The 25,193-nt window shown below is 37.2% G+C and overlaps 1 pseudogene; it reads left to right on the forward strand.

Annotated features, from left to right (window-relative positions):
- The first annotated feature begins 1,113 nt into the window (after positions 1–1,113).
- LOC128150656 (NAD(P) transhydrogenase, mitochondrial-like) overlaps positions 1,114–25,193 on the forward strand; it is a 30,891-nt pseudogene continuing 6,811 nt past the window's right edge.

Genomic DNA, 25,193 nt, shown 5'->3' on the forward strand with positions numbered 1-25,193 from the left:
GCTGTGGAAGACGCACTATAAAAACTAACAGTGGAATGTTCATCTGGAGATGTTCTGTGTTAGTTATGAAAACTTGGGGCCCAATCCTGCCACCTTCTCTCACGCTAACTATCCCACTAAGGTCAGCCAGTGATTATAGTTCTTTAAGGATGACTTATGTGCACAAAACTTTACTGGATTTAATATATGGATGGAATTTTCAGACTTCATAAGGGAATTAGATAAACAGTGTCTGCTGACATCCATTGGATGTTGAAATGCAATCTATGCCTTTGGAATTAAATAAAAACTAAGATGATATGAACTAGGTGGGGAAAAGTCTTTGTATTTAGTTGTATCTCTTTTTTCATAGGTGTTCCCGATAAGGACCTGTTTTGGGGAGTTACCAAAGAAATGTAAAGCTGAGAAGTGAGTTGCAGACTCTCCTACCGGCATCTAGTCCTTGGTAAAACAAGGATTAAAAGTGCAAGTGGAACACAAAGCTGACAAAGAAGCAAAGTTCTTTGCTGAGCAATCCAGACAAGCTGGAGCAGTAATTAATGTTGCAAAAACTATATATTGTTCAGATATTGTTTCAAAGGTAAGTTTGTAATTTGATGTGAATAATGTAACCATATTTATTCTGAAGACCCCAAATTTCTTTTCATATTTGTACCACCAAATTAGTTGAATTACCTGTAGTATGAAACCATTCAGCAAGTAGATGTAGCTTCATATATTTGCAGTAAAGAAATGGATATTTTGTATGCCAGTGCTTTAGACTTGTATTAAATTTCTTTTGCATTAGAGATCTTGTTTTATGTATGTCCCAGACAATTTTATTAGTGATCTCCTAGCTTGTATAACCTTTAGCCAGATAAGTCACCTGCCTGACTAGTGGAATTCTGGTCACTTAATGCAAATTACTTTAGTCTGCTTCTCTTTGCTATTGCTGGTCCTAGAGCCTCAGTCCTGTGCCAGGATCTGTTACAGCTGTACTTAGTATAGGGAACATATTGAGAGCATAGTAGAGGGTAGCACAAGGGAAAAGAATCCATATGATTTAAAGCTGAATCTTAAATTAGACTTAATACCAGCTTAAATTATTAGGGTGTTTAATTAAACAAGCATGATATGTTTTTTTGTCCACGCTTAAATGAGGATCTAGGAGTGCATGAAGCAACTTTGCTCAAGAAAAATGCAACACTTGCCAGCCTTATCTATCCAGCTCAGAACCCAGTCCTCCTGACAAACTTACTGAATGCAAAGCTACAGTTCTAGCAGTGGACTAAGTTGCTCAAGGATCTGATGCCCTTGGCATGATGGCCAACATCTGCAGAGCACTACCAGACAATAACATTAGTGCCAGATCATACTGGATTATTGTTTGTCCTGCTGCAGGCTTTACCACACAGGTAGAATTATCTTAGAAGGACGACTGGAGCAATGCTGGCAGTTTCTAGAACCTGCTTTCCAGATGGGCACTGGGAGAGGAGGAGCCAGCCAAAATATTGTCTACATGAAGCAAAAACAGAGCTAGCAAAGGATGGTTTTCCTCACCATTCAAGGCACCCAGCACAACCCAAAGAAGGGAATGAAAAAAGAACTGAATTAACTTAGTCTGTGTCAGCTAAATGTGATTGTCAGTTTAGAAACTAGAGCAATTTGAGCTTTAGGAATACTCCCCCTGTGTTCTGGCTTCTGCTTTACACAAGCAGTCCTAATGAAATGCTTTTGACTGCTTTACCAAAAGGTTGAATTTTTTTTTAGGGCTCACTTATTATGGAGGGGGGGGTTGCTGCTTAAGCATCACTCTTTCTTTTTGTAAATTACACTATACAGGCTCTTTCTAAGAATGATAGTTATTATAGGTATAAAACAAAACTAATTTTAGTAAATCCATTGAGGCATATGGTAAGAAATTCCATTGACAGCATGATAAATGTGTCTTGTATTTGGCATAGCTTTAACATACCACTTCTTATTATTTTTCCATGATAATCTCACGTGAGTAGGAGTGTAATATAAGATTGTTTGCAAAGGAAAGTGTGAACTGATCACAACATGCAAACAGTATTGTCTTCAGCTTGGAGTAGAACCTGTAATACTGTCTTTGAAGTTGCTGTGTTTATTTTGAGGCCTGGCCCTGGGGGACAGTATGAACTGGGTAAAAGAATCTGTTGCCCTTCCTAAACCCGCAGCCTCTGACAACTAAAAGTGCAACATTCTCCCTGCTAGTTTTGAACTCTGGCTCCTCATGTAGTATCACATTGCATTAGTGGCCAAAGAGTCAAGAAAAGTCGTCATTCAGTATAAGACACATTTTGAAACAATTCAGATTTGGAACTGATTTCAAAGCCATTTAGATTTCTATAAGGAGTTCATTAAAAAAAAAACAAAAAACGAACCACAAACAACTAGTTTAAATACTGAACCAATTTTTTATGTATATAGGCTACATATTGAAATGGTTTAAAATTTGAACCAGTTCATCTCAAACAGAATCAATTTGGTAAAGATATCAAACATGTAAGTGCTTCATTGAACAAGGCATTTTCCCTGCCACTTGCTGCCTTGCCACTGATGTTTTATTCAGAAATCAGTTTTTCATACCACTGCTTATGATATCATGGCATTCCATTGTGGAAGTATAGAGTGAATGTAGTCCTCTGTTTTTCACATCATGCATACCGTGCTATAGCAAAGTAATTTTATGCATTTCTTTTCTGCTCTGTGTATATCCAAAAAAGTAAAGTGCTCCTTTATAGCAAAAAGGATGTTTGGGCCCATCCCTGGGCCACTCCTGCTTAGCTGTTAATATCCTATATGCAAAAGAGAAACAACTCTTTCCTGGGATTTTTACTTTCGCAAAACTTGTCCAGGAGTCGGATATCTAAGTGTCTTGAGAATCAGTAAAAAATAAACTTAAATTTTAGGGGTAAATTGTACAAAATCTGTATTTTTATGCAAGATTTTCTTCAAATCTTGACTAATTTTAAGAATAAGGTACAGCTAGCCTGACATACTCAGAGGCTAATGTCTTTATCATAGTATGTCTAACAAAACCACAATGAGACATGTAGGGAGTTAGGCTGAATCAAACCATTAATTTGCTTTCTTTGAATCAGAACAACAATTCAAACCAAGATCTCATGTTGCTTTATAGGAGACCCATTTAGCAAAAAAACTTGGCACTTACTGCAGTCTGCAGAGCAACAATTTGTCCTCCCTTCTCCCCACTAGATATGAACACTAAGCTTCTATTGAAGGGAGAGTAATGGTTCACTCCGATACCTGTATTCTCATGCTGTTACTCCTTGGAGTGCCCTGTAAGTGCTTGTGGTCATGTCAGCTTTCACACAAACCTTGCCTCAATTCCATTATAACTCTGTGTCATCATGTGCATGTTTTTGCTCTGTGCCATGTTGTTGCGTTAAAGGGTGAAGAAGTTTGGCAGAAAATAAACCCCCTTGCATTCCAGCTTATTCTCAGATGTCAGAGCGGCTGGGGGCAGCTAGGTTTAATTTCTAAGTGATGTCTAATCCACAGAATAAGATTCAGTAATGATTACTAAAGAAGGAAGAGAACTAAAAACTCATATATGCTGGTATTTGGAGAGCTTTGATGTGGTGTTGACACTCCCTGGTGTTTTCAAACCAGACCGTTGTAGTCAAACTAAACTGAAGTGTATTATACAAGCCAGAAATTGTCTTTTCACTTTCTGTCCATATTTGAGAATGAAAAAAGTGAGATGTGGTAAGTTGGTGAGCAGTAAGGTGTGTTGATGAAAACAAGCTGGGAGTTAGCTGACAGCAAGTGGGGATCATCAATTTTTTTTCACAGAGGAAAGTGATGTTAGTTCAGTGCCATCAGAAGTAACAGTATTGGAGAGCTAGAAAGCTCCTTTAACTGCATCATATCTGGGCTGAAGAACAACGTAAAACTTCTAGAGAACTAATAGATGTCTGATTCTTCTCTATGCAACCAATAACCTAAATGACAAGCTTTCTCGTGATGAATATATATAACCTTCCCACATCTCTAAGGACACGGAACAAGACCTTGTCCTGTACCTGTGAAAAAAAAAAAAAAAAAGAAAAAAAGGTCTGCTTTTCTTTCCAACTTGGTGCTGCTTTTCATCTGACTTCAGTAAGGTTTGAATGGAATCAGATATGAAGAAAGGCCTTCATCCACAGTGTAACAGTTTAGTTCAGTAGATTTGCTCTTTTGTTTGTATCTCTAAGGAAATTACGACTATGACCTCACACTTCAAATTGCCTTTAATAGGAAACATTTCCTACTTTTCCAAAGCCAAATTATGTTTATGATGGGGATTGTGTGGTGGTTGCAATTGAAGGAGACTGGACCTCATGACCTAGATTGGGCCCTTCAGTTGCTGCTTCTTATCTTATTAAAAGGGGTATCCTTCTCTTTTGTTGCAGAAGGAGATGAAGCTAAACAAATGACTTTTCAGGTAGTCAGCCACAGTGAAGTTAAAGGGGGAAAAAAATTACAAGCCATGATAATGTCAGCAGTCAATATTGTTTCTGTTTACAGAACCATAAACAAAATCATGAAACTAGTCTCTAAAAGGTCTTGATGACAGCTCTGGTAAATTTAAGCAATCTGGCTACAAAGATGAATGGTATTTTCCTGTTGCACATTCTCTCTCTCTCAAGCTATTTAAATCTAATTAACCTAGTGTCAAACTCTCTGATTTCCCTTCAATGTTCTAACACATGGCCCTAAACAGCGTTGGTTTTTTATACCAACTTCTCTTAAAGTATTTGTTTTTAACATTTATCCTTTTATTTGCCTGTATACCAAAATAGATTATTACCTCAGGATTGTATGGCTATGACACTGAAGCAGATGGTACCTACAGAAGAAAAACAGTTTTTCAACTAATACAGAAAGCATGTGTATACAATGACTGTCTTGCCTTGGCTCAACTTGGATATTAGCAATTCTCATTTTTGCCAGTCTTTAATCTCCTTCCACTGTGTGAAATTTCACATCAGTGAAGCCAGTAGAAATTTGGCTGTTCAGTAGGGAGAAATTCTCACTCACCATTAGCTACAAAATACTAACTTTGGAGAGTTGTATAGGAATTCCCAGAATGGCTGCCTATCTTACCCTGCGGTACTGACAATGGACTAACTTCTCTGCCATCTGTATTCAAGGAATTGGAAGAGTTGCACTGGATGTACCCTGCTTCAGCATTTAGAGCACTGATGTTAGATAGGTTTTATATCTGTTACCCTTTTAGGATAAAAAGAATTTTACTCCCATGTCCAGGTTAGTTTTATTTTAAGCTTTGACAGGAGAAAAAGATTTTAAGAAAACTATAAAGATGAAAAAAGAGTTTTCCAATTGTCCAATTTTGCTAAGCAAAATCTTGAAGTTGCTTGGCCTTTTGGCCAAATACTATAAAGCGCTGAGAAACCCATAGTTAACTGGCCTGAAAATCTTTCTTTAACAAAACAAGCCCAAAACAACAGCAACCCCCCTTGAAATTACTGTATACCTGCAGTACTTTTGAAGAAATCAGTAATTCTTTCCTTAATTCCTCAATAAGTAAAAAAGAAAAACAAACCACCCACCAAAACCCCCACAAGTTTTAGATGTTGCTAACAAAAAAGCCTGCTGTAACAAAGATATATTCTGGTGTGGTCCATATAGCTGCAAATTGTTGACACAAGACAGCATTTTAGTGAATAATTTTTGGGCCACCTCCTGTTCTCTGAACAAAGAACAATAAATTCAAAAGACTTTTGAGCAATAGCTTATTGGGAGGGATAAGTTGTACAGGAATGCTTAAGCAGCATGTAACTATGAATGCAGCTGATGCTTCAAACATACTTCCTTTTGAAGGTAACTGAAAGGCTTGCCCTATTTTCCAGTTCACGTAAATTTTATATAATCATCAACTCATTACTTTAGCAAGGGAATCTGTGCTGTAAATTCCTGGAATAGCTATGAGCAGCCTTGTGCACTGTCCACATTCTGTGCAAGTGGGATGACAGTCAAATATAGGCATGTCAGCTGATCCACAGAATTAAAAATAAATAATTCAAATATTGTAGTTGCAAGAAGCACTTTATGCTATGAGTCACCGCCTTTGGTATGCATTCTTTTCCCAGCATTTGTTTTCCAACAAACTTTTAATTTTCAAGCCACTGGTATAAATTGGAATGATATTTGAATGTATTGTTTCAAAATTTATTGCTTTAAGATGTCCATTATGCTATTGTTTTTATGAGGCTTCTATTAATTATCTAATTGATTTGGTTTATGTATTTGTCTCAAGAGGTTTTGGCTCTGCTTCTGTAATTTGTGTACTGACATCTGAATTCTAGGGAGTGTGATATGTCACGGCATATTTTTGGCACGGATACTTGAATGTTTTCTCATCTGAGGGTGTCACTATCTGTCTACAATGTTACCTGTTTACATGGTATAGGTACGTATCAAGTGCTGGTATCTAATAATTTTGGCAGGGATTTTACTGGTCAGATAATGGCAGCAGGACAAGTTTCTCCTGTGAAGGTACAGTTGCTACAACTGATATTTAGAGAGTAAAATTTTGTACTGGAAAGCTGGACTACTAGTGTAACAAGGCAGTTCAGCTCTCTCACATGACCTTTCTAAGAGATAACTAATAGTGTTTGATTCCTTGTGATTTTATTTGGGTTTGCTGGACTGTACTGGCTTTAGACATTTGAGCCATCCTGTAAAAGTTGATTTGGCTGTATTTGAGAATTCTGAATGCAGAATTTTCTTCATCAGAACCTTTTAAGACTTCCCCAAGGGGTCAGGATTGGATTGTTCACAGGACGGTCCCCCAAAGGATGTTGTATTAGATCTGCTTCTGCTTGGCAGGACACCAGCATCAAGGACTCCTGTCTTCTCACCTGTCTTAATGCAGTGCAGCCAAGGGTAATTGAACTTTGTGGGTGAATGTATTATGTATGCTTTAGTTCTGCCTTGGGTTTTTAATTTATTTTTGCCAAATGCTTGATTGATTGCAATTATTTTAAGTGTAAAAAAGACACTAAATCACATCATACCTCAGAAGGACACTCACTATTTTTTAAGAATCTTAAAACAGTCTATTTTTTCATTCTGAGACTGAACTCTGCCTTCTGATACCCATATCAGCATACCTGTCAGAATTAATATCTGAAAAGAGCTATAGTAAAGGAAAATATTTGTATAGCTGGACAAATAGGGTTAGCATCCTTTGTTACCAAAGTTTGAGTTAAGGTCTATGTCCTGTGGAACTGAAAAAAATGGTTCTAGTCATGTTTTGTTTAACTTAATTTTTTAAAACTTATTTCTATCTTATTTTCTACATATGGCACCTTTTGTACAGATGACCACCTGCTCTTATAGCCTAAACCAGCTGTTTAACTATGTTGCATTGCTGAGATATTTTTTTTGCTTCCCTGAAGTACTTACAGTTTTTAGCCTTTGACGCTCTTTAAAGTTCAAGTGCTTTTGAAGATAAGGCATATTGCAGACACAGCATGTGATGGAATAAGTGAACATAGAATGCACTTTACTATCTGTTTGATCTCCCTAGATGCTGATAATTGGTGGTGGCGTTGCTGGGCTGGCTGCAGCAGGAGCTGCCAAAGCAATAGGAGTTACTGTCAGGGGATTTGATACCAGCAAGAGTAAGAAAATATGGCTTAGAATCTAGAACACTGCTTAACACTTTATAAAATATTCTGGTCAAAGTTCTGCTCTGCTTTGCACTGAAGGATGTCCTTCAAAAACATCTGCCTGGTTTCTGTGTCACAGGAAAAAGAGTCAACTTGCAGAATTTTTACCTAATTTATTGCTAATTAACACAAACTTCAAATTATTGATTTAAGTATTCAGAAAAAGAGAACATAATTAGAAAAACCAAAACACTTAAATATGCTTTTTCCCTACTTCCTAGGTCCAACTTAAGCCAAACATCATCTTTCTCCCTGCTTCCTAGTCTCAGCTTTCCTTGTTTTCCTTGCATGTTACACTCAGTCCATCCCAATTCCTTCGAGTGTGGGGTTGTGTGCAACTGTTTCTGATCCACCCCTCATGGCTGCGCCTATCCCAGTGTGGGTCATCCCTGGGCTGCTGTCGCTCAGATATGGCATTCCCTTTGGTATTGTATGCCAGCTTCCAAGAATGTCTCACCAGGTGCCTGTCTCCTCTGCATTCCATGTCTCTCTATGTATCTCTTCACATCTCTGACCCTTGCAGCTAGTGCTCACACATGTGTGAGCAGGGGTGCTATGTGCTGCTCTGGCAGCTTTTGGTATGTGAGAGGGTGTTTACGTGGGTTTCAGAGCTAGATGCAACCAGATGGCATGGGGCGGCTCATGGCTGCCTTCTGTTCAGGTCATCTCTGCAGTCCCTGCCACCTAACCTTGCAACTTATGCCCACTACAGTGCTCACACATGAACTGATTAGGCACTCATGCATGTACTAATTGGGTGTTCATGGGTAAATTAATTGTGTGTTCGCCTGTTAACACTGCAGTTTGTCCAGGATGCTGGTGGTGGTCTTTGCCACAAGGGCACGTTGCTGGTTCATGGTCAATGTGGTGTGCACAAAGATGCCAGGTCTTTTTCTAAAAAGCTGCTTTCCAGTCATTGCTCCTAAGCCTGTACTGGTACCTGCTGTTCCCCAGCTGCAGCTAAGGAAATACTGGTAAGCAGATTTCTACCTAGCATTCTGCTATAGATCTTGTATTCCTGTCAGTCAAATTGCTTCATGTTCAAACTTTCAAAAACTGGAAAACAAATCATAATAATTTTGGATAGAAAACCCTGTTGTCATTCAGTCCATTTCTCTGCCAATGTAATCCATTAACTACAGTCCCTTTTTATTTGACTAATCAAGTTTGTGTCCCAAGCAACTGAACTTTTCTGGTTCCTCTCACATCCTTTGGGAATCTCTTTACTTGTAGTCAGGAAATGCCTTTTTTTTCCTTTTTATTCAGACAGTTATGTAGATGTGATTGGGCTCCAATTCTATATCGAAGTCTACAGACTGTTCACCTGGAGCCCATCAAAATAAAATGGGAATCTGCACAAGAACAGCTGTTCCTCTGCATGTACGAGACAGAGTTGGAACCTTGGTGTTGTAGCAGCGACGAGTAGTACTGCAATCCTAAACATACTTTGTTAATGAATATAATACAATTATGGAATAACTACTGCAGTACCTACAGCAAAAAATGAAAGTGCTACAAAAATCCTTCAGTAATCCATATAGATTATAATGTACTTTAATGCACAACAGAGAAAACATGCCATTTAATTGCTGCAGAATTTATTGTAAGTGGTTTATCCAAGGGAACAGCAACTCTCATTACTTAAGAAAGCAGGTAGGTTTTTCCAATGAAGTTATTAAATTGTATGCTTAGACATGTGTTAGGGACATTATCTTTGAGCAGTGACGACTTAGCAAAAGCAGCCTTTCTTTAGTTTTGACAAACTAACTTCAGTTTTTCTTTAGTAGAATAACCACCCAGGTAAGTATTTTCACATGTATGAAACTAATTTTAGTAATCAGTTTATTTTTGAAATTTTTGTTTGAAATAAAAAGTTTAGAAGCTGCTGAGGTAAAGCTGACGAATAAGTTGGCACAGCCTGATTTACCTAGTGCTTATGAAAAACTGACTCTTGTCCCTTTTTTTAACAGATCTAGTTATGATGAGAGAGTCTGTTAACTACTATTGTCTTGCTTCTGTTAACATTGCAATGATTGTTTTTATAAAAACAGAAAAAATACTGTCGTGGTTTAACCCCAGCCAATAACTAAGCACCACGCAGCCACTCACTCACTTCCCCCCCCCCACCCAGTGGGATGGGGGAGAAAATCAGGAAAAGAAATAAAACTCGTGGGTTGAGATAAGAACGGTTTAATAGAACAGAAAAGAAGAAACTAATAATGATAACACTAATAAAATGACAACAGTAATAACAAAAGGATTGGAATATACAAATGATGCACAGTGCAATTGCTCACCACCCACAGATCGATGCCCAGTTAGTCCCCGAGCGGTGATCCCCCCAGCCCCACACCCCCCAGTTTATATACCAGATGTGACGTCACATGGTATGGAATACCCCGTTGGCCAGTTTGGGTCAGCTGCCCTGGCTGTGTCCTGTGCCAACTTCTTGCACCCCTCCAGCCTTCTTGCTGGCTGGGCATGAGAAGCTGAAACATCCTTGACTTAGTCTAAACACTACTTAGCAACAAATGAAAACACCAGTGTTATCAACATTCGTCTCATACCTAGCTCAAAAACATAGCACTATACCAGCTACTAGGAAGACAATTAACTCTATCCCAGCTGAAACCAGGACAAATATAATCATGTATCTGTTGTCTCCATATCTGTGCTTTGGCCTCCAGCACTGGAACAGCTTAAATTCCTTGGCACAGAACCTCTAGAAGGAGATAACTGCTGAAACAGGAAAGGGTGTTGGTGGCTGTGCAAAAGAAACGTCCCAAGAATATATTGAAGCAAACCTGGTGGTATTTGCCAAACAGTGTAAAGAAGTGATATTGATATTAGTACAGCTCTTATTCCAGGTAAGACACTGCTTATAACTACTGGAGAGCCTAAACACATGTCCCTATTAGTATAACATGCTTAGTGAAATATGCATGTATCTAGATATGTACTAAAAACTATTAATGAGTAAAGGCTTCAGGATTAGGCTTTATTTCATTTTTATTCAATAGTTTAGAGTATTTCCTTCTCTCTCCTAATGATTACCTAGTAATTTTCAATTCAGACTCAATGTGATTAATATTTTATACTTCTGAAAGCACCTATGTATATTACATATTTCCCCATTCACCCTCTTTACTTCTAGTAAGAATTAATAAACTTGTTTGGTTTGCTTTCTTAAACATGGATTTGGGGAAGAAAGCTCCAATTCTAATCACTAAGAGTATGATGGTTTCAATGAAAGAATGATCAGTGATTGTGGAGCTGAGGCTGGAGGTAAAGTAGAAATGACTCATCCTGCAGAACCTTACATTTTTAAGGTGTGTAGATTATACATCAGCATTTAGAAATAACTGATGTGCAGAGAAAATACAAATAATATCTGTATTGCTCTAACAAATGAAAAAGTAATAGATGTTATAGTAATAAAGACTGTCTTTCCTTGAAGCCACTGCAAGTCTGTCATGGAATTCTTACCAATGTGTTACGGGGTAATAAAGCAGAGTCTTTCATAAGTAATGAAACCACAAATTGGAATATTATCCAGACACCATTCCATCTTTGAATGTTTTATGCTTTGTGACTTTTATAAGCATGGTAACATCATTTTTTAACGATGATATCTATAAATGCTCTTAAATTCATCCCTAGAGCTTAATTAACAAGAATTGAGTGTGCAATTCCAAATATAGAAAAAGAGAAAAATAAATTTAGAGATTTGTTTAATTTCAATATTAAGTGTTCTGTGTTACTGTTTTACAATATGAATGGTAGATTTTTTTAACAGATTACCATTAAGAGGATTACCATTTTTAGATGAAGACTAAATTCAGGTGTGAGCTGGAAAAATCATGCACTGTGTAATGGTAACATCATATAAAGGTGCAATTTTTTTGTCTGCCACCAGAGCACATGTTACAGTATTGTCTAAACAGTTCAAGTTTTACCAGGTTTTTTTTTTGTTGTTGTGAGTTTGGGTGGTTTGATTCAGGGCATTTTTTGGGTTTGTTTTTTTTTGTTTGTTTGGGGTTTTTTTGGTTTTTGTTTTGGTTTTGTTTTATTTTTTTTGGAACAGTGCAGTTCTAAGTGGTGATATGCCTAAGAAGATGGGAGACCATTTTCAAAATGTGTAAAGATGTAATCAATCTTTTTCTTTCCTTATCTCTTCAGGGATCACACTTCCAACTTATTTCTTTAGTTACAAAGATATTATTCTTTTTGAATGGAAGTCTATTTTTGTGTAATGATCTGGTTCTGACAGTTAAATCTCAATGACGTAAAACTGATGATATCAAGTGTTTGTAAACTTGCTGGCCTACGCTGATGTTCTTCTAGGAGGGTCTACCTTTGTCTCTTGATTTTTGCATCTCCAGTTATGTGCTAAATTGGTTGTCCAAATTATTTTAAATTTGTAATGTTGGAGCCTGATTAAAGACAGAGTTGGGAATTATGTAAACTTCACTATGTTTAGCAGAGCTGAGAGGAAATTTGCTCCATCACCTTCTCTTAATGGGAAAAGTCCAGTTATGCCTTTTTCACTGGGGAGAAGAAATATTTTTGTTGATTTTCTGTTGAAAACTTGAATTGAAATACTTAGACTTTATGTAGATCTTGCAAATTTTAATATTCCCCTTATTGAACCGTTTCCAAGTATTTTGTTCTGGGTCAGGTTGTATGTGCCTGAGCTGATCTAGTGTCACGTATAATGAACAGTGGATATTGGTTGCCTCTCCTCCCCATGTGTGCTGCCTAGACTGAATGTCCCATGTTGCACTATGTTTGTGTTGGTGTAGCAGTGGGCTTTAGGCACACTGAAGGCCTGCATATGTGCTGTGGGGCTCAAAGGTTTGTTCAATGTATTAATTTAAATACTCAGCTTACACAGTGAAAAACTTACCCAAATTGCGAGAGTCCTGTAGTGCGAAAACACTTCAAGTACTGTTGTGCTGAGAAAAATCCTCTATGCACCTGCTATTCTCTACCTTACTCTCTTCAGTGATAACTATAATGCTGCATTTTTCCTCCTCTTTCTAGTACTGTCATTTGTTTTCCTTTGTAAAGACCCATTATTTGAAGATATTAAAAATGGTGTCATTTTAGTATGTGGGAATTTACCTGAGGAGGACAAGTGTCTCATCAGTAACCAACTTGGGAAGTGAGCTATAAAGCAATAGCAGAATACTTGCAGCCTTCAGTGTCCTCCAGGTAGTAGATACATGAATTGGCTTGTTCTGGAAAGCTAGGTAAAAAGAACAGTCCAGCTAAAAGTATTTCAGTTTTACCTTGTATTGACTACCTCTGTAGCTGCCATACTTGACTATCATGTCATGACTTATTCCAGGATGTGTATTGAAGCCAACATGTGTGGCTGCATATGGGATGAACTGGTAACTGCAATGTCCAGATGGCTATCCTGGAATGATGCAGTGAAAGAAAGAAACAAACAATAATTTAGAGTACAGTGTTCAAGATCAGAATTCAATATAAGTTGTTTTCAGAGCATGGCATTAGAATTCTTTTGTGTTTTTTGATGTTCTGCATTCACAATAATATGAAGGGATGTTAAAGAAACATGATCTTAACCCAGATGTACTTGCAAAGAATTTAAGTTTTGAAGGTATCTCTATCTTCTTCCTTAGGATTGACTGGAGTGCAATTAATCTGTGAAACACATTGTGCAATGTGATTCTTATCAGACAATCATGAGGTGTTTTCGAATTTGAAGAAGTAGTTGACTTCTTATTCTCAAAAATAAGCACCATATGGTTTTGTAACCAGTTCCCTGACTGGCCTCCCAGCTCATTTAGTCTCTGGCTTCCTGACAAAATTGCTGACTTTCTTTGGTCATGCATCAGAGTAAGCTATTAGTTTTAAACAGAATCCTTAACTTGTAAAAGAAAGCTTTAGTAACTCATGTCTGCAGTAATATGCAAATTTGATTTGCTAGCATGTATAAAACAGGCATCAGAACTGTGGAGAACATGTGAAAAGTTTCCAATACATGAAAGCTTTGACAAGTATTTATTTTCCTTTCTCATCAGGGTGTGGTGAACACTGGTTACAAGGACTTGCCAAGTAGAATGGCTACTCAAGCCAGTAGCCTTTATTCCAATAACATCTTGAAATTATTAAAGCGGTTTCTCCCGAGAAAGAATATTTTCACTTTGAACAAAAGGACGATTTAGATTATGGGGCTATTGATCATGTCATTAGCGGAATTTTGGTAATGAAGGTGAATTTCAACACTACTTAAATGTTTTTGATAAAAACATATAAAATGTGTTGTATGAAAGAAGTGATTTTGTTAGTGAGTTTAGTCATTCCAGGGAAACATTATCATTCAATGTCTACATGATAATGTGGTGAAGGGAACTTCTTGCATGTTTCAAGCACTGAAATATGGGGCAAAAAGAGATTTATAAAAATTTTGATACTATAAAATTAGTTTTTAAAGAATGTGTTACTGAGAATCAGCCTATCTTCTGAGCTACTGAACTGTGCTTTAAGCAATATGACTTCAAGTGCCAGATAGTTTATGGACTCAAATCAGTATGTGTTGAACAAAGGTGCTGACAAGTAGGAATAGGTGAGCTGTGTGTGATACTCAGAAGGACTTCAAGTAGTGCAAGTACTTCAAAGGCCAAATGGTTTGATGACACTTACTACGTCTTTGTGCCAAGGTCAGGAGAGGTACAGCATTGTTGCTTATAAAGATACAGTGGTTTTCTATTGAAACAAGCAGGGGTTTAGCCTCACAATATGAAACGTATTTCAACCCTGATATGACATCGTTAGGCTATATCCTGCATAGTCCCTGTTGTAATAGCAGTAGCCCTCATACCTTCCTACCTCATTTGGCCCCTTATCCTGGGAGAAGAAAACGAACTAGATATAGAGTTAAATCAGGAGGCAGCCTTAAGATCTGCGAAAACTGATATTACTTGTATGTTGGCTGCAACTTTCTGTATGCAAGATGTTTCTTGAAAGAGACCGATTCTTTTTCAGTTTATTTTGGATGTAGTAAAGAGGGAGGCTTAATTTCTGTAGTCATGGTGAGTTGAAGATTGACAGGAATGCATATTTGCCTGCAGGTAGCATTAAACTGAAGTACAGTCATGCTAAAAATTTAAATATTGGCAGACTGGAATTAGTGTTTGGCTAAGAAAGTGTTTGTAAAGAGAAGCATATTCGTGTTCAGATTTTAAGGAATGTAGTCTAGGATTTAGGTAGGTTTTTTTGTTTAATGTTTGGGTTTTGGACTTTTTTGTGTGTGTTTGAGTTTTTGGTGTGGTGGGGTTTTTTTCCCTCCAATGTCAAGTGTATTACATCTGAAATATATCAGGCCAAATTTGGTGCAGTAACAACACAAAGATCGTTTTTACAACTGACCAAATTCAATGGTCGGTGCTATTTTACAGACCAATGGTTACTGTAATCAGTATAAGGTAAAGGCCGAATCCCATTCTATTTACTCGTGTGAGTAATCCCACTAATTTGAGAAGGACAAATGCGTAACCATGACAGAATTTTGCCTGAAGGGTCAGTCTGTAATATAATGACAGGCAAGATAAAATAGGAAACCATCACAAAGAATTTTTTTTCTGCAACAGGAAGGTGTAAAGTGTTATTTCCATAACCAAGATCAGCACCCCTTTCTATTTAAAAAAAAAAAAAAAAAGGCACAAGAACAAGAAGAGCCATACTCTTACAATCTAGGAAAATGATAACCACAGCTGGAATTTATATAAAAGCTGCAAGGGAATTAATTTATCTATATTTCTTGTTGCCAGTTTGGCATTTAAATGATGAGCAATGCTAGGAATAATTATGTAAAAATAAAATGAGCTCCTGAAAGGTAGTGTGGATTAACATTGTAAAGCAACAGGCACTGGTAAGTCAGGGTTGCTAACATATCATGTTGCTTTCCAATTGAATGAAAGGCTAAAAATTCAACTTTTCAGGATCCTTGGTGAATCATTGTATACCTTTTGTTACCAAGAAACTACTTCTGACATTAATTAGAAGTAGAAATAGAGCCAATATGGTATAGGTTAGGGACTCAATGCAGGACCAATTGAAATTAACATAGACTGTTCTCAAAAGCTTTTGGATCGGGGCCTGTATATACTGCATAATTCCAGATGTCATTATCTCTATTGAAATATATGAAATGGAAAATGAATCATATAGCAAGGTTTTGATTATGTTGAATAATATTTTTCCTCATAAACAAGTTTATTATGCTCTTTGTATTAACTGCCTTTAAAAAAGAATAATGCAAATGATGACAGAAAATGATACATATAGCACACCTTTTCAAGGGTTCATTACCTTCAAAGCTCCTGTTCAAGATAAATGAGTAATAGTAGAAATGTCTATTAGTTCAAGGAAACCACTTTTTGGTGGTACAGAAAGTTGATTTTAAAGGAAGAAAAAAGAGAAGGAAGTCTGTTTCATTTCAGTGAACCATTCCATAACCAAGCTTTGTACAGCATCTGAAAGACCTTCTTTACTGCCTTCTCCCAGGGTCACTGACTTAAAATGTTTTGTCCAAAGTATCATCCTTGTTTGAAGATCTATTTTCTTTGATTAATGTTGGGCAATTTGTATACAAGTTTTAAAGTTTTTATTAAAAACTTCCTAAAACGATAATCCAACTGAAAATTAAACTCCTGTGATCTCCAAGAGTGAGATTGTGATATCTTTCTACATTGGGCTTTGTCTTGATTGGAGAAATTCAAACTGTACGTTGATTTGCTCAGAGCTTACTTGGGTATATTTAACAAAACATTGTGCAAGTGATGACAAAATATGTCTCCAAGTAAAATATCATATTATCTTGGATTAATGAAATGATCTAGTCTTTTCCTAAAGAGGGAAAAACATTTCCTTAAACCACCAACACATATGGTCAAAGAGACTAGTACTGGGAGCAATAATATTTTCTCCCAAGGAAGTATTGTTGAACTCTTTGTGTGGTCTGCATCTTTTAACAATGTTCAGATGCTACACTGTGGTCTGTATTCCTACTAAAGCAGTAAAGGTTGTGAGAAGTCACTGGGGAATTTACAACATATTTAATTTTGGCTTTTTGATGAACTATTTCTCCATATTTGCCCAAGTGGAATATTTTTTATTTAAGAAATTTAGTTTGGCAGTCCCATATGCATCTGCTGGATCCTGGGGTCCCCACTTCATCCTCAGGTTGACAAAGATTCAATTATTACAAAATTAGTTTTCTGGCAAAAACAATGTATACAAGTTATGCATGCAAAAGCATGTGCAGGAAATGCCTTCCGCTGCCATGGGTGTCAGTGACACAACTTCAGCTGAAGTAGGGTTTGGGTTCTACGCCTGTTTTTATTTTATGACTAATAAAAAGTGCTTTTTTATTCTTCTGAGTGCATACTTTTTTTTTTATAGATTTGGCAGGTATTTTAGGACTGACACTTGTTTCTCCTAATCCTTCCTTTAGTCAAATAGTGACCAGATTTGTTCTTGCTTGGAATAGTGGTTGGCACACTAGCCAGGGAGTCACACCTGGCCTCCATTTGCCTCTCATACCAGAAACTGTATTTATTATTGCTAAGTGTACTATCTGCTGCTTTCTTCTCTTGTATGCTTCATTATGACAGATTGGAGTCCAATTTCATTAGGAGGGACCTACAGGAAGTCAAAACAAGGTTAATGACCTACCCAAAGTGAATTACAAATGAGATTAGTATTTATGAGTTCCTGCCTCAAAACTTTTACTCCAGGCACTGAACATTCATGCACAGAAATTTTACTGGCAACCAAAGGACTGTATAATGATCATTGCTTGTAAATATAGGAATGCCAACATAAGCATGAGCTTTATGTTTATACCCACTGTTTCTACAGTACATATACATATTTCTGTGAGCGGTAAGATGACCAAAGAAGAAAATGTTTAACAGAATTAATGGGAATAGTGAGAAGACGTGATGAGAAAACTTTGATGTCACCTCAGGTATGTGTGTCTATATCCTTTGCTTTTTCATCTGCATAGGATTAGCTTCTTTCTGCATGGTCTTGTCCAAACAGGAAGATGTCTCCAAAAAAGGAGGATGGTTCTTCAGTTGTTGAAACGACTAGGTTAAATTTTCGAAAGATCATTGATACACAAGTAGCTAGGTTACCTTGCCTAATTGAGATACTATCAACATCCTTACTGAGTCAACTGTCAATTTCTTGGAGTAGAGCATTTTGCAGGGCAGACTTCTCTTGATATTTTCAGCTTTAAATTTCCCTTTCAGATGGGAAAAATATTTCAAAATTGGATTCTGTTCTAAGCAAACCTGAATGCAAGTGGACCTCAGTTTGGGTCTAGAAGCATTTTAATTAAATTTAAATTTTTATAGAACTTTAGAAATAAGAACCTGCTCTTTTAATAAACTGCTTATGTACAGTTTTGTGAAAGTAGTCTAATTGTTTTGGTAGTAGAAGTCAGTTGTCACTATTCAAGACCTTTGCTCCGAAAAAACATTTTCTAGGATGATTGACCTATTTTTTCCATATAGCATATCTATCTCTGATGTTCAGTACGTGAGACTTAGTACTCAGGTGTGGAAAACTTCAGATTACAGAAGTATCTGAGTCAGCAAGTTAGTGTTCAGAAGCAAGCCTGTAACAAAAATGTTTGCACAGATGCACACAGTGGAGAGGGATAGATTGTTAAGGTAAATTGATTCAAAGGGCTCATTGTAAATAGCCACAATCAAAACATACTTTCATATTTTAGTTTGATCACACTTGCACTGAGACTACCCCTCCACAGACAGGGTTTTCTGCTGGAAACCTGTCTTAGAATCATAGAATGGTTTTGGTTGGAAGGCATCTTTAAAGGTCATCTAGTCCAACCCCCCTGCCATGGGCAGGGACATCTTCAACTAGATCAGGTTGCTCAGAGCCCCATCCAACCTGATCTTGAATGTTTCCAGGGATGGGGCATCTACCACCTCTCTGAGCAACCTGTTCCAGTGTTTCAGCACCCTCATTGTTAAAAAAAAAAAAAGTCTTCCTTCTATCTAGTCTGAATCTACCCTCTTTTAGTCAAAAGCATTACCCCTTGTCCTATCACTACAGGGCCTGCTAAAAAGTCTGTTCCCAACTTTCTTGTAAGCCCCCTTTTAAGTACTGGAAGGCTGCTATAAGGTCTGCCTGGAGCCTTCTCTTCTCCAGGCTGAACAACCCCAACTCTCTCAGCCTTTTCTCACAGGAGAGGTGTTCTGTCCCACTGATCATTTTTGCGGCCCTCCTCTGGACTCACTCCAACAGGTCCATGTCTTTCCTGTGCTGAGGGCTCCAGAGCTGAATGCCATGTTCTAGGTGGGGTCTTACCAGGTCAGAGTAAAGGGGCAAAATCACCTCCCTCGACCTGCTGGTCATGCTTCTTTTTATGCAGCCCAGGATATGGTTGGCTTTCTGGGCTGCGAGTGCACATTGGTGGCTCATGTCCAGTTTTTCATCTGCCAGTATCCCCAAGTCCTCCTCTGCAGGGCTGCTCTTGATCCCTTCATCCCCCTAGCCTGTATTGATGCTGGGGGTTGCCCTGACCTAGGTGCAGGACCTTGTGCTGGGGCATCTGTTTATCAGTTGTTTCAATTAGTGGGTTTGTCATGCTGATTAGGACCTCATAGTAATTTGTCTGTGGGTATAGATGTAGCAGATCTCATAAGCTATCTAGCCAGGTTCTGAGTAGTAATCTGTGGTCAACCAGTGATGTGATAAAGGTGGAAAAGAGACACTAGAATCATGATTCAACTTTTTCAGTGATTTAAGACAAGAACCTTCATGCTAGCATTTTTCTAAAATACTCCCCAAAACCATGTATATAGACAAAGTCTGCATTGATAGGAAAGAAAGATGTGTTTAGATTTTTTTTTTAGGAACTGGGAAACCTATGGAATAAATAGTTTACAACAGAAGGGTGGGTTCTATCTAATGGAATATGAAAGGCTATTGGCACTTACTAAAAAGATTACAGAATAGTTTTTAAAATGCAAGATAGGGAAAAGCAGATAAATTAGATAATCTAGAATAAAGTTCTGTAAATCTCAAGGAAAAACAAAGGTAGAATTTGATAAAATTAGTTTTAAAAAATAGCATAAACATTCAACACAAAGTCCCTTCTAAGTAGAAAATTAAAAAACTAAGCAAACATACCATATATAGTACCATAACCATGCTGGAAGTTTAGGAAATAAGACGGATAAGGAAGGCTTGACTTTGAGAGAGAATAAGGAATCCATTTAAAAAGAGCACAGATAGTTAATAAAATTGAAAATGCTCCTACTAAAAGGAAAACAAGGTAAAGTCCGACTCCATATGGGAACTGAATTTGCTGCAGAACACAAAATGACAGTGTCCTGGTTTCAGCTGGGATAGAGTTGATTGTCTTCCTAGTAGCTGATACGGTGCTATGTTTTGAGTTCAGTATGAGAAGAATGTTGATAACACTGATGTTTTCAGTTGTTGCTCAGTAGTGTTTAGACTAAAGTCAAGGATTTTTCAGCTTCTCATGCCCAGCCAGCGAGAAAGCTGGAGGGGCACAAGAAGTTCGCACAGGACACAGCAAGGGCACCTGACCCAAACTGGCCAACGGGGTATTCCATACCATGTGATGTCATGTCTAGTATATAAACTGGGGGGAGTGGGGGCGGGGAATCGCCGCTCAGGGACTAACTGGGTGTCGATCAGTGGGTGGTGAGCAATTGCACCGTGCATCATTTGTACATTCCAATCCTTTTATTATTACTGTTGTCATTTTATTAGTGTTATCATTATCATTATTAGTTTCTTCTTTTCTGTTCTATTAAACTGTTCTGATCTCAACCCATGAGTTTTACTTCTTTTCCCAATTTTCTCCCCCATCCCGCTGGGTGGGGGGGAAGTGAGTGAGCGGCTGCGTGGTGCTTAGTTGCTGCCTGGGCTTAAACCACAACAGACAGTTATACCAGTTTTAACAAAGGAATGTGCAGAGAAAGAAACCATACTCATGGGACTTTTTACTTGCTAATTCTTACAGGTAGAATTTGTATTTCTGAACAGGTGCTTTCTTAATTACACAGAATGCTGGATATGTTCAAATGACCTACTCCAGAACATGATTATTTCTGCCTTCTCCCTAAAGCAGTGTTTATAAGCAGTTACCTCTCTATGCCATTGGACATAATATTGAACAGGTTACTCAACATTAAGTTGTATTCTGTTCAATAGTTAAGTAATCCAAAACTAGGAGGGTGGTCTTGGCTAGCAAAGCTAGTCATATGAGCAAGCAGAGAGACTGATTCTGCCCAAAATATTAATGCTACAAGTGGCAAGGAATGAGGGATATGTGCAGAATCAGACCCTCCAGGAAAACCATTCACTTATATGGGCAAATATTTGCCATCTCTCTTCATTAGACCATGGAATCTGTTATCCCTAGGGCCAGGGAAACAATTTTATAGCCTTTTGTTTCCTTATTTGAGCATATTCCTTTGACTGTGCTATGTTTCATTCAAGAGAAAACAGCTTTGCATTTCCAGTTCTCTAATGTTCAGTCAGTTACAAAGCAGCAACACATTCTTCAAAGAACTTAATTCATTTGCAGAAGTACCAATTTGTATTTAGTTTAGAGTGTGAGTGCATCAGGAGAGAGACCATATTTACTCTTATTTGCTATTTTTTAATCCACCTCCAGATGTATGTGTTGTTCAAAACTTATTAAAACTGAACTATTTATTAGAGGTAGAATCTAATTGGCAATTATCTTTACTAAAGACAGAGAAAGGAAGTATTTAGGGAAGAAAATAATCTGATAGTAATCAGACCTGAACTGGTTCTCTTACCTGCCCTTAAGGCTTCCTACATCCTAGAAAAGAGTTCAGCACTAAATCTGGAAGAAATGAGGTGTTGGTTTTCATTAATTCTTTAAAGTTTTTCAAACAATACCATTATTGGAGAGAAATCTGATGGATGTCCTGGAACTTATCAGAAGGTTACATGGCAGTCAATATACATAGTAACAAAGCTTATTGTCCAAATGATTTTTTCACAGTTAGTTTTACATTGGAACCCCATTCTTTGAAATGATATTGTATAAGCATACTAGAACAGCTTATATGTGTATTAAAAGAATAAAGTAAAACATTTCCCTCTGTGCTATAATACATGGAAGGAATGGATCAATAAAATCTTAGAAGTAATAAATGTTTCAAAGACTGAGAAAGCCTAGACTGAACTGGAAGTAGTAGTAGATATTTTCAGTTTATATTCTGCATACAAATAAAGGAGACCCTAATTCTTACACTTAGATTTTGACCTGATTCATTGTGAGGACCAGGTTAATAATTAGATAAACACTGGATGAAAATTATATGCTGCATTGTTGCTTCTTAAAGATAAGGTGTAAAATCACTGAAGCTAATTTTTTTTTTTCAGTTATCTTACAAATGAGTACTTGAGATGTGTTCTAGAAAGTTTGTTATGTTGCTTTGTGCTTCTTGTTACATTGCATCTTTTCCACAGGCCATAGTACAAGCCACATCAGCAGAGTCATACGGCTATTCTGTTTAACCCCAAATCTCCTCAGGATAGAGTATCTATAAACTTGCTCCATCTCAGCATTGTTAATATCCTTATATGACAGTTTCCTTTCTGTCAGACTTAAGTCTTTGGATTTAGACTTCTGAAAAGCCCATAAATATTTCTTGAAGATACCAGCCAACACATGGTCTTTGGCCTTTCTGAATGTTCTAAGAATGTTGTCGAATGGCTATATTTGTCTGTTAGTTATGATCTGAGCATCATGGATTCTTCTGACTATATTATTTTGGATCATACTTTCAACTCATTCAGTGATGCAGGTTAAAAGACTATTTATTTAAAATTAAGTCACCATGTGCTCTAAGTATTATAAGGAAGACCACGTTTACTAAATGAGGTCATGTAGGAATTTCAGAGCATTTTTATACCAAAACTTCTAAAATAAAAATGAGAGAATCAGAACTTCATATTTAACTTGATAAAATATACTACTTTTACCCATAAAGAATATAATGGTTGAAACAGTTTTAAATTTGTCCAGTACAGGGCAAATCCAGCAAAGGTGTAATATCCTTCAGCTTGAACTAATGCGATAAGTATTTTTCTCTTGGGACAGAGTATTAAGAAATAAGCCTGAAAACAATAAAGAATAAGGCAGTAGTTGAGGCACTGTAGACTAATATTAGAAAACAATACGTCAGTGTTGATGATAATTGAAAACATGTACTCATATATATGTCAATGGATCCTGGAACCGAGTTGCTGGGATGCTAATTAGTTTCATGGTTGCTTGGTGGACTGGTGTCAAAGAAATACAGAAACCAGAAAATGTGAAGGGAGGAATGTGTAGAAGTCTTATAATCAAAAATGGATATTCACTTGCATTAATAAACAAAGAAGAAATCTTTCTCATCTTTAAAGATAAACTATTGGTTCTCAGTCCTCCTGGAGGTTTTAAAAGCCTTTCAATGCCTTTATATTCCTTTACAAACAGTAAAGCTTCAAGTATAGCAATGTGTATGCAGAAGTGCTGGCAGGGTTGTCTGGTCAGAACACTTCTGGATTTGGGAGTGCCCTTGGTGTGATTGGGGTATCAGAGGTTTAGGAGCAAGCAGCAGTAGGAGCACCGAAATCCTCACCAGAAGTGCTTGCACAGATGTCTATAGCCATGGCTCTGGGTGGCACAATGGGTACGTACAATTCTTATACAGTATATGTGCTCAATTCACAGCATCCTTGTTAAGTGTTATTAATTAATTTACTATTCTTGGAGAGGATAGGAAAATATATTATGAAAGTATATGAATTCCTAAAGGTGGCACTCTTAACTAAGTGGGGAGTGTAAGCTGGGGTGAAATATCTTAATTGCTGATAAAAAGTTTAAGTTTTGTCAAAGCCAAATGTTGTTCTGAAATGAAAAACTGATGTTGCAAAAAGCACTGAAATCATTACTTGTTTTTAGAACTTCCCATTTATTTTCTCAACTGAAACAATATTCTTATTATGAATCTACCAACTGCCTCAGTTGATATGAATTAGAATTTATTAATTTGCAGGAAAAGAAATATTTGAAAAATTTAATTTAGTTTTAATGCTGATTCTCTAAGGAAGATTTTTGTATCTGATACTATGGAGGCCAATAGAAATTCTCAAAGGCTGAGGTTGAAACTTGGTGAAAGAAGAGGGGAAGGTACTACTACTTTGCCAGTTTGTCACTTAAATTCTGGCAGTCTTCTAATGCATCCAGAGCCATTTTGCCTGCCTTGATTTTCTGTAGGCAAAATGTGTTTGGAAACTCTGGCGAGTGCATCCACACAACTCTCTCCCGTACATAAGAAACAGTGGCTTCAAAAGAGCTGTTCTGGCTCTGTTTCTTACAAGCTGTTATCCCAAAATGTTCTAGCAATGTATTTTTGGAAAATACTTAAATTAGGTTAAAATTTCCTTTAACTATTATATTTCTCTTTCATTGTACAAAAAGGAAAACAACATTAAAAAGTAAACAGCCCTTTCTTGCTCAATTGGTCTGTTTATGCTTTGAGTATGAAACACAATATAATATTTTATTTTGGATCTAAATAATTTAATTTTGCAGGACTTACCATTGCAAAATGAATTGAAATCTCTGACTTTCCTCAGCTTGTAGCTGCATTTCATAGTCTAGTTGGTTTGGCAGCAGCAGCTCTTGCATGTATTGCCGAATATGTGATTGAATATCCATACCTTGATGTTCACGCTTCTGCCAAGATTCTCAAAACTGTGGCATATCTGGGCACTATATTGGGGTGTAGCTTTGCAGTGCTGCTTTAGTGACTTATGCAAAACTGCTGGGTACTCTTTACTTTAGCCTGTGATATGAAATTTAGGATGAAGTTCACTACAGCCCCCCCCCCCCCCTTTTTTTCCCCTCAAAATACAGTTGAATCCTAGGAGGACTTGGGGGCTAATTCTTTTAGCTCCTTTGTGAGGGGAAGGATGTAGCTTTATACAACTTAGCTTAACAAATTTGGTAGGACTGGAACACAAGGAGGAGGAGGTTAGTAACTTTGGCTTTAGTGTTGATTAGGAGAGATGTTGATGTTGGTCTCAAGGATTTCTTTTGCTGGATTTGCTAGAGCATTTGTTTAACTAGGAGTCTAACTTAGGTTCTATAGAGCATTACTCCTAAGATTCTGATGTGAACAGCTAGTGGCTAGAGGAATTGTTGTAAGAGATCTTTTAGGTCCCTATGTATCAATTATTTCCTACTGCGATGATATACAGCTACGGAAGCTTTGTACTCTGAATAATTACTGTGTCCTATTTGCTACTACAAAGCAATCATATAACAAACTGCTTCTGTTTTCCCATAATTAACAAGGCTGAAATAGGAGGAGTCACATATTATGACGGGAGCTGGAGCACTTCAATTTCTGAGAATTCCTTCCA

This window comes from Harpia harpyja, chromosome 14, assembly GCF_026419915.1.
Source record: "Harpia harpyja isolate bHarHar1 chromosome 14, bHarHar1 primary haplotype, whole genome shotgun sequence".
NCBI lineage: Eukaryota > Metazoa > Chordata > Aves > Accipitriformes > Accipitridae > Harpia > Harpia harpyja.